Raw genomic sequence first — 10,813 nt, 5'->3', positions numbered from 1 at the left:
GCATCAGTTTCAACACAGGAGGATTTGGAGGAGAGCTAAGACTTAAAATATGCAATAAAATATTTAAAAAAAATAAAGTTGAGACATGTGGAGGTGTAAAAGGAGGAAGGCAACACCGTCCACATTCATGAAGATGCTGTCAGCTGGAATAGACTATGTCAGGGCTATTGGAATTCTGGGAAAGCCCCCAAACAATGCATCATCTTTTAGCTAATAGAAAAGTAATCCGAAAATAAGCAAGGAAACAGAAAATAGGATAGCAAGTGTAATTTATAGCTGGGCAACTAGTAAGACACATGTGAAAAAGAGAACCACACCCAAGATTCCTAGGGCTGTGAACAGCAGGCACACTATGTCTGTATACATGGGCTTCCTGGCTTTCCCTCATGTGTCTTGGCATTCTACCTAGGGCCATAAAGCTGCCTTGAATCATGTGTAGATGGGAGCAGGTACACACACAACTCACATTCTTCTGCTCTGAGGAACTCTGGCCATGTTATACCTCCTCCCATTGGTCCCATGGGCTGCCTCATTCTTCCCCTAGAACCCTTCTGCTCCACACAGCCAATGGCTGACCTCTGGCCTATCTGGTGGCTCCCCTCCATGACATCCTGAGTACTTCCCAAAACCACAACAGCACTCAAATTTTTCTTGGGGTTGATTTGTGTGTGTGTGTGTGTGTGTGTGCTAATGAGGGAGGTCGCAGTGATACCATGCAAAGCCTGTATGACTGTCATGTCTTATTGGTGAATAGATCCTATTTTATTCTATAATGTCATTTCTTGCAGCCTGTTAACATGATATTCATGTAGTCCCCAAATGTTCTTCCAGTATCTGTTTAGTATACTTGTCTCCTGCTTTCTGCATATCTGTCTTTTCCAGTGTGTGTGTGTCTCCACTTGGAGTATATACTAATCACACCTCCCCTCACCCAAATAAACTGCAGAGTCTTCTACCAAGCAGAGGGGAGGTCTTAGTCACAGTGTAGGGGACATGACAGAGCTTTCAACCAGAGAAGAAATGCTACTGGCTTAGGAGTTTTGTAGTTAGTGGTGGGACCAGGGAAAGATTGTGAGGCTTGGATCTTTCCCTGGTCCCAAGACAGGACGTGCCCAGACGTTCTAATCACCTTCACCAGATATGGAGCCAGAGGGGAAGGAAACAGGTGAGGCTTAAAAACCACCAGGAATCAGAGGTCACAAAGTAGAGTCAGACTCTGTGTTGCTCAGCACACAATTGGGTTTTGGCTTTTAAATTCGGTCTGGAGATCATTGTTAACTAATATGTCTAAAGCTTTTTTATTTAGCAAAATTATTCACAAGGTGAAATCAAATCATGACTTTCTGGAACATTAATTTATTCCTGGCTTGATTTTCCATGTCAGGTTCTTTGAGGGTGACAATTTTTTTCATCTCCAACACTCAATTAACATGAAAATCTCTTCTTAAAAGAGGTTATTTTGTTGTTGTTGTTGTTTGTTTTAAATCTGATGACAGGCACTACAATGAAGATTTAGGAAACGCCCTTTCTTATATAATGGTCATATGTTGCTATATTATGTATTGTATCTTCAAGTGTCATCATACCAATTACATGAAGCTGAATAATTGCCTGTAACTGTAAATTATTCTCTCCTGTCTTTCTCCTACTCTTCCCGGTCCTTCCAGGCTGTTCTCACAGAGGGTCTCTCTTAGTACTTTCAATTTTCACTACAAGTAAATTTCTGGTAGATGGTACCTTTTATCTGTTGATGAAGTGGCAGGTTCTAGAAGCAGTCTCTGTAGCTCTGATCTAATCCTAACCTTAGTGAGACATCATGTTTGCACTCTTGGAATTAGGGTCTTCTCAGTTATCCTGCCTCTCCCAGGTACTGAAAGATTCCTAGTGCCTTCACTCATGATTATGTCCTGCACTACAGTTAGGGGAAGTAGAACATCACATTTCTGTTTGCCTGGCGTCAATCGATCTTCACAAGAGCTCTGGGAATAGAGGCTCCCATGCTATTTTGGGGTTGATATTTTGGGGTAGTAAGATTTTGTTTCTTTATGTAAAAGAGTTTATGCAGTATTGTGTACCTGAACCCTCAGAGGCAGGCTTTGCACAGCCTTGTTATCTGCTGTCAATCTTACTCAGGAATACCTTGCTTACCTAAATGGATAAGTCTGTGATTGTTGCAAAGTATCCAGGGTTTGTGGTTCTCAGGGAATTTATTGTCGTACACTTGTCCACAAATGGTTTTTGGCATGGCAATATGACAATGTTGTCTACTTAGAGGTGAATCATGAGGTAATAATCATATCCTACCTCTCCTCCAATCAGCTGTCTTCCCTCAGATTCCAGCAAACATTCCCCAAATCTTCCCCTGAACAGATATCTTTCTATGTCAGCATCTCTCTTCATCCTCCTAACATCCCACCAATGAGGAGAGATTCATCTTCAGCCCAAGACACAACTCCTGATCTGATTTCTAAAAGGAAATTTATTTTCAAGTTTAGATACAAATATCCCCATTGTACAGTTGTGCAGTTTCCTCTGTAAGATTTATCTTTGGTGCATAGCCATCCTTTGTGGAATAGCGCCATCTTTGCTTCTCTGGTCCAGAGGCTGGCAGGACCTCCCATTCATTTATGTTCAGTGTGTTCTGTGTGTTCAGGATGATCTGTCTGAGGTGGATTGTTAGCCAGGAGCTCATTCCAGGAAGCCACTTCCTTCCCTTTCAGTCTCAGGGCTTCCTGGGTGGTAGCGCCAATCTGCAGATAACCTTCCGTCTGATCATTCTCTGGCCAGTGTGGCAGTCCCTCCCCATTAGGGTTTTGGGAACAGAATCAGATAGAATTCCTCAAGACTGGTCTGTGGCCCTCCTTCTCTCTGAGGTCTGAATGCATGTGTGGATTATCTCAGCAGAGAGTCCGACAACCTCCATGTATAGCTTACATCTTTTGGAACATCCCTTTAGATTCTAAAATCTCTTTCTATAGAGCAATAATGTTAGAGAGAATGGTCATGGGTTCTATCACTTTTCATCAGAAGTCATCTTTCCTAAATGATATTCCCAGCCACACCCTATCCACTCTTTTCATCTTTGCCACAAGCCTCACCCATTCTGAGCAAAGTTGGCCCAGAATTTCATCACCATCTTGCTGAGGTTGGTCTCTTCTTCTGAGGCACCCTCTGTAGGGAAGGGAAAAAAATGTATTGCTGCTGGAAGTGTGAACCAGATGTAGCTTCATCTAGGAGGTTGTCAGAAAGTTATAAAGAGATGTTCAAACTTTAACCACCCTGTCAAAAGCTCCAATGTGAGAAGACCCTGGTTAGTCATTGTGCATATTTGGGGACCAAATGAGTGACTGAACTATGACCCAGCAGTGGGAATGTGAGCATGCACCATGAGTCTCCTTTGTTGTCCATGTTCATCGGCCTTCCCTTCCTTCCTTGGGGTCAAAAATGTCATATCCCAAATGCACTTCATTTTGGAGATTTGCTTTTGATTCATTGACACACATTATTATTACTAATAGACAATAAAAGATATGAGAACTACAAACAACTAAGAAGTATTCCAGCTAGCAAATTCCCATAAGGAACCATGAGCTGGGGTCATAAGCTTATGCAAATCATAAGGGTTAAGACACTAAATACATCTGTGAAAAGATTTTTTTAAATAACACATTATTGGGCTGGAGAGATGGCTCAGTGTGTCATGGCATTTGCCATAATTAAAATGTGAGAATCTGAGCTGTACTGCTGGGATTTGCAGTAGAAGGTAAAGAAGTACTCCTACAAATTGTTCACTGAACTCCATGAGCATGGGTGTGCACATAATCACACGCACACATACATACACCTACACACATATAAATATACACACATATACATAAACACAGACACTCACACATGCACTTACATACACACACATAGACACATGTACACACCACACATAAAGGCCCATGCATACGTGTATGCACACACACAAAAATTTAAATATCATGTTATTAACTACATCATAGATCTCCTGTGAAGATGCCTGCCACTCTTTCTGGGAAATGGAAGTAGAATAGACAGTTATGCAGAGATGAGGGTAAGGAGAAGGGTGGGAATAAAATGATCAAGTGAAGAGAGTGGGGTTAGAGGAGGTGAAGAAGGTAATGTCGTGAGAGACAGTTAAATTAAGGACCTTTTGAAATGTAGTATGGAAACCTAGTACAGTAGAAGCTCCCTTAAATGTGTGCATATATGAAGCCAATCTAAATAAAATTGAAGACAAGTAAGGACAGAGTCAAAATCCCAACTGGGCATCTCTTGTCACTAAAAGAAGCTTCCAGTACCAGGATTGGGATACATCTAATTGAGATGTTGTCCAAAGAGGTCTCATGGGAAACCCAAAACAACCCAGTCTCTTGTCCAGACTCTAGGTTGCTCTCCACAGGTTAATGGGAGGCCCCACTGCTGAAGACAATAGCCATACAACTCATTGACCATGGAGATGTCAAGGTAGTGCCTACTGAGTGCCTTAACCCAACCACTCTAGTGTCTTTGGTACAGGAAGGTGTTCTGATGTTCCCAAAAGAGCAACACAAACCCCAAGTGAGTTACAAACCCTTTGATCAACAATGATGTCATATCTGCCAGATGGTACAAAGCTTGTGGGAGCAAGCAACCAATATCTGATTTGATGTAAGGTCCACTCCATAAGATGATAGAACCCATACCTGTCACTGATTGAATGAAGAAGAACCTGAGACTAGATAGCCCAAGGCCCTGGGCAAAGGAAAATACTTCTGTGCTAAAAGAATGTTGATAAATAAATAAAATTTAAAATATAGTAATAGAAACCTTCCTAATGATGGTCTGTCATACTCTTAGATCAGTTTCTTGCACAGCCACCATCAAAGAAGCTTCCTCCAGCCGAAGACTGGAACATGTACAGGAACCAACAGCCAGACATTAAGCAGAGAATGTTCTGGAATATTAAATGGGTAGGCTCCAATAAATCCCTCTCCTTAGGATTCAGGGAACACTTCTGAGGAGGAGATGGAAAGAATATAAGAGTCATAAGGCATGGAGGGCACTAAGGAAAGAAGACCATCTCATAAACAAAATGGACACACATGTGAACTCTCAGAGACTGAGGCAGCATGCACAGAGCCTTCACATGTCTCCACCAAATGGTGGCCTAGAGTTGAAAAAGTGGACACATTCCCCCATCCCTAATCCAGCAGCCATATTTAATTGATAACCATTTGCAAATGAAAATTTAATTTCCTCCAAGGGAGTCTAACAGAGGAGACAAACTTCTTTTAAGGTTGGGCAGCATACAGGAGATGGCCAATATAAAACAAACTCAATGACATCTCTGGAGGTTCCTTGTCTTCTAATGACATTTTAGGGCTCCTCCTTCATTTAAAAAACAACATTTTACTTTTATTTTAACTTAATTTTATTGATATGTATTTTTCACTTTTTCTTTCATTTTACAGATCCTTTGCATATATAATATGGCTTTCAGGTCACTGTTTTAATGGGATTCTTGAGTGTGCAAATGAGAAGACCTCAGTTTCTTGTGCATTCTCTTGGGCTCTTTTCTTCTGCTTGTTTTGTCCTTTTCCAATGTGTTAGTTTTTATTATACTTATTTTATTATTATTCCTTAGAGGCCTATTGGTTTTCTAATGACAGACAGAAAGGGGGTGAAGCCACATGGCAGAAGAGGTGTGAAGGACCCGGGAGGATTGACAGAGGGGAAACTGAAATCAGGATACAGTATGGGAGGAAAAAAGTCTACATTCAACAAAAAAAGGAAATATACACCACATGTAAGGCATATATTTAGATAGATAAATAGATAGGTCATGTAACATTTCAAGGTTTTGTGGGAAATTAAATTGTGCTAATCTAGTTCTAGATCAGTGCCTTGTGCATGATCCACCACCTCTCTTATTGATACCTCAGGTCATGATTCTTAGAATGATTATGGTTGGGTCCACATGACTTACCTTTATGTGTGATAGAACAGGAGAATGTTTGGGGACTACCTAATGGAGCTAAGTTCTGCTATAGAATGCCAGGAAACTAGCATTAGGAGAAAAGGAGAAACTTGCTGAAGGCCCCCAAATCAAGACTGGAGAACCTAGTCCTCCTGACACCCAGAAGACACCTGGGCAAGAACCAATACCTTTTAAAAATGGAGTCACAAATACAGAGATTTCATCTCCATGGTCTCCCTGAATCGTCTGGGGTCTCTTGTCAGGCACGAAGCTTGGGCGATACTGAAACTCATACATGTAGGTGGGCACTCCAGCATCTGAGGAGACATGGATTTATGTACAGTACATGTTAGCAAACACAGTCCTGAGTGGCACTGAGGTCTCCATACCTGAAGAAGGTAGTTGGTTACTAGTACAGGACAGAATCAGCTTTTGGAAAGCCTGGTGACTGTTCGTTTTGCACAGCTGGTTGAGGTAGACCTGGGATCTGAGGCAGATGTTTATGGAATGCAGAATGAGTGGGTGCAATGCAGGCAGTGAGCACTTGGATGTGTTCAGTGATGATCCATGGTGCCCTGTCCTTCTGAGAAGATCTGCGCCTGCTCATACTCATCCTGGTTTTAAGCATCCCCAGTGCTAAGATGTCTTTCAGAAATGAAGGAGGAATATCAAAACCCCCAGAGAAAATCTTGTGGAGCTCGTTGTTCCTGCTGCTGCCTGTGAGCACTTGCTAGGTTTCTTTAAACTGAAAGATAAGTGTACTGATGAATAACATGGAGGTCAGTGGAATAAAGTTGTGAACCCATGTTCAGATCGCTGTGAGACGGTAATCTTCATTTGTAGGGGATTATTTCCTTCAGTAGCACATGGGTTCTGTACAAAAATCCTGCTAAAAATTAGTGTTAAAATTCTCATTCAAAATTATATAAATTTGTGACACACACACACACATAGAAAAAAAACATTAAAATAAAAAGCTGTGCTGGAGAGATGACTCCTTTATTAAAAGAACTAAATACTCTTCCAGAGGACCCGAGTTCAGTTCTCAGCACACACACAGCAACATACAATAATCTCTTAACTGAAGTTCCAGGATCTTATGACCTCTTCTGGCCTTTGTCAGCAGCAGACACAACTTAAAGTGCACAGACATATAGAGGCAAATATATTCATACACATAAAATAAAAATATTTTTAAATGCAAAATAGGTAAAATTGTACAATTGTTATAAGAAATCAAATTATATTGTCATCAACTTAAAGCAGGTTCTATGTGTGTGCAACAACAAGATGTACATTCTTTCTGAGTGCTCACAGCACATTTGCTTGAATATATCATGCACAGGCACAAGAGAATCTTGCCTAATTTAGGAAGAACTATGTGTAGCCTCCACTCTGTCTATGCAGGCCTGAGTCAGTGATGGACAATCCTGTGACAGATCCAAAACCAGTTTTCACTTTCTGTAACCAGTGCACACCAAGATGGATAAAGGCATGCCAAGGAAATTGAAGGTCTCTACACTTCCTCTGCCCATACTTCTTTCTACACTCTTTTTCTGGACTTTCTCATATGAAAGAGGCTTTTTTGACCCTTAATTATGTTCCTGACCTTGGATTTTTATTCTTTTTGTTTGTTGGCTTTTGGAAGAAAATACTTCACGTAAAACAGTCTGGAATTGAACACCCTATGTAGCCAAAGAAGATCTAGTCTTCTCCTCTCAGCTCCTAAGTGCTGAAAATACAAACATGTACCACTAGTTCTGACTCACAAGGTTATTCAGGATTGAATGCAGGGTATCCTACATTCCAGTCAGACACTCTATCAACTGAGCTAAATCCCGAACCTCCTGTTCTATATACGTATATCCATGTACATAAACACACACACACAGGCACACACACACTCACGCACAGGCACATGCACAGGCACGCAAACTCGCACACTCACACAAACTCACACAGACACACACACACACACACACACATACACACACACTCACACCTCTGCTGAGAAGTGTGTAAATCAGAGACGTGTTATTGACTTCATGTCCTCCAATTTAACACACAAGACTCAGCTATGAGGCTACGGGACAAAATCACAGATGGGATAAACAAAAATATATCTCCCAACATGTCCTGAAGCAGGTCTCTCTTTTTGGCAGGGTCATCTGTTCCCTTTAAGTACTACTCAATGATTGCTGGAATCATACTCTCAGCGATGTTCTAAAATGGATCAGAAAATGACCACTCTCATCTGGAATCAATGAGGCTGCTGCAGTTAAGATGAGGTCATGACTCATGGACCAATAGGGCTTTGTACCAAACCTGCCTGCTATAATACAGAAGATTTTCTACATCTACCTGCAGTATGTCGTTATGTTTGGAGGTCCAGTGTCTGATAATTATGTTCTTTCACTTCCTGTGTTGGGAAAGACCCCTTTGCCTGGTACCACCTGATAGCATAGAAACTGTTGTCTAGTGAATCATATGGGAAGTTGTCTGTAGTATAATTACATATTCAGTATCTTCCCCTGTTCTATAGGTGAATGATACCTTTTGTACCCTAGCATATAGAATATGCTATATCTAGGGAATGAAATAAAAAAAAAGATTCATTAGATTTGCTATTCAGCAAATATTTTGTTTTAGATGTATAGAGTCCAGAATATCTGTTCAGCGATCTACTGATAACAATCTCAGGCATCAGAAAAGTAGGGAACCTACAACTTGTAAATGTTATAGTGCCTACCTATCTTATATATCTCCTTGGTCTTAAACCTCTAATGTATAAACCTGATGATCTTTGTTTGTCATGCACTCCATTTTTTCAGGTATAAAGATTTCCAAATAATTCCCATGGGAACTTTTCCTGGACTCATGGGAGTTTTGATTGGTGAACAAGGATTGTAAGTTTGTTACATTGGGATGGGAAGAAGATGGAGTAGAAAAGTGGGAGGGGTATCCCAGTCATCATGATTGTTTGCAGCCATTGAATCTCTCTGTGATTAAAGCAAGTCACTGACCTTTGTCTCCCAACCAATTCCCATGACTCCCTAGACTCTTACAAGTTTAGAGTGGAACCTCTTCAAGAAGAAACTAGCCATTTTCTCATTCATTTTGTCTTCAGAGTGTAGATCTTCCATCATCTGTTGAACACATGGTAAAACATTGGTGAATCCCAGTAAATTAAGAAGAACCAAACAGACCAACCATGAAAACCCAGTGATATAAAGTACTTTAGGGGACGGTGCTAACAGACATGAAAGTTTATGATTTTGAAAAAAAAAAATCAGGAAGCAAAAGAAATTGCCTTATATGAATAAAGCTAAGCCATACAGAGAAGATAGTCAAGAGATTGTATTTATTACGCTAGGAGGAACAGTGTTTCTAAAGGTAGTAGAACATTCAGGCCAAAGTCATGTAGAAGCCAAAGGCTCAGGGACAAAGGACACAGGCCACACAACCTCAGACTCAACTGACAGGGGAAAGAAGACCTAGCTTTGTATTTGTGTCTATGTTTTTTGATGCCCCATGAGGTCCTTTTGCAGAATTCTGGGAAAGTGCTTTTACTGACCACATTTGCACTGAGAGATCTGCTCTGGATTCAGTGAGTCTTTTAGCACTGGAAGCCATACTGCAGTCTGATACCAGGGCCCTAAAATACCTGCTTGAGAGGGCTCAGCATTGCTGAGTTTGGTGGTGGGCAGTCAGGGCCCTGAAACCTCTTGAGTAGTTACATTAGAAACTTTCCTATTATTAATTCCTCCTCTGGCCCAGATATATATTTGTACTCCAAAGTTCTTCATCAACGACTCAAAGAACAAATTTACATGGAGAGTTTTAATCCTTTCTGAATGGTAATTATCAAGGTGCATAAACCTTGAACAGAACAGGGAGGATGATTTTTGAGGTTCTGTGGAGTGTATCTAAAAGGTCTGTATATTCTCACCTTTGGAATGATCCAGCCAAACTCTTGCTTGTTGAAGCCCACTATGTAGGGTACAGTGTTGAAACTCTTCTCAGCCAGGATCTCTTCTGGTGCCTTTGGCAGCACCACTCCATCAATCACAGCGGACAGTGAGATATTGTACTGGGAAGAACAGCAATACAGGTATTACATACTTTACCTTTGATCCATATCAAAGAGGGGTGCAGACACTCTTTGCTTCTCTGAGGGCTTGCTAAGCATAAACACTCCTGTGGCTATGTCCACTGAAACCCTAAAGACAATGACTGAGCCTAAGAGACTTCAAGATCAGAACTGTGAGGTGGGGGCCAGCAGTGGCAATGCAATGATGGTAGTGAATTGGGGGAAGTATTCACACTTATTAATAAGGGCTGATTACCTGTAATTATCCATATGTACATCTGCTTGCAAATAGTTGCCTTTGAGAAGTACTGAGCTTCTCACTTGAGGAGACTGACCTGAAACTTTATTTCTATTTAGAGAAATAAGATACCACAGCAAGCACCAGATTCTCTCCAGTAGGCTGATAATAGAAAATATCACCTGGGCATAAATATTGCCACCTTGAAAAAGCTAATTACTGAAGAGTGAATATTCTAAATCTCACAAGAGGAAATGATTTCTGGTGGAAGATGACACACTGGACTCACAAAGCCAGTCTTTTTGATAACTGGATTGGTATGTTTGCACAAACACCATAAACAACTGAAGAAAAGAGTGGGCATTTCTAAGCAGTAGGAAGGAAATGGATCAAGTGAGTGAGGAGACTGCGTACAGGGCTCATATGAGGAAAGTCACAGTGGCCTGGACTTGGGAGACTTCTCTGGGATAGTGTTAGAGAAGGGGTCTCAGAGTGAAATTAT

The 10,813-nt window shown here is 41.0% G+C and overlaps 1 pseudogene; it reads right to left on the bottom strand.

Moving 5' to 3' along the window:
* Positions 1-2,621: 2,621 nt before the first annotated feature.
* On the bottom strand, positions 2,622-10,073 carry LOC114635358 (annotated as a pseudogene).
* Positions 10,074-10,813: the final 740 nt, after the last annotated feature.

The sequence above is a fragment of the Grammomys surdaster genome, unplaced genomic scaffold (assembly GCF_004785775.1).
Source record: "Grammomys surdaster isolate TR1022 unplaced genomic scaffold, NIH_TR_1.0 99986, whole genome shotgun sequence".
NCBI lineage: Eukaryota > Metazoa > Chordata > Mammalia > Rodentia > Muridae > Grammomys > Grammomys surdaster.
This window is presented reverse-complemented; position numbering and strand designations above follow the sequence as displayed.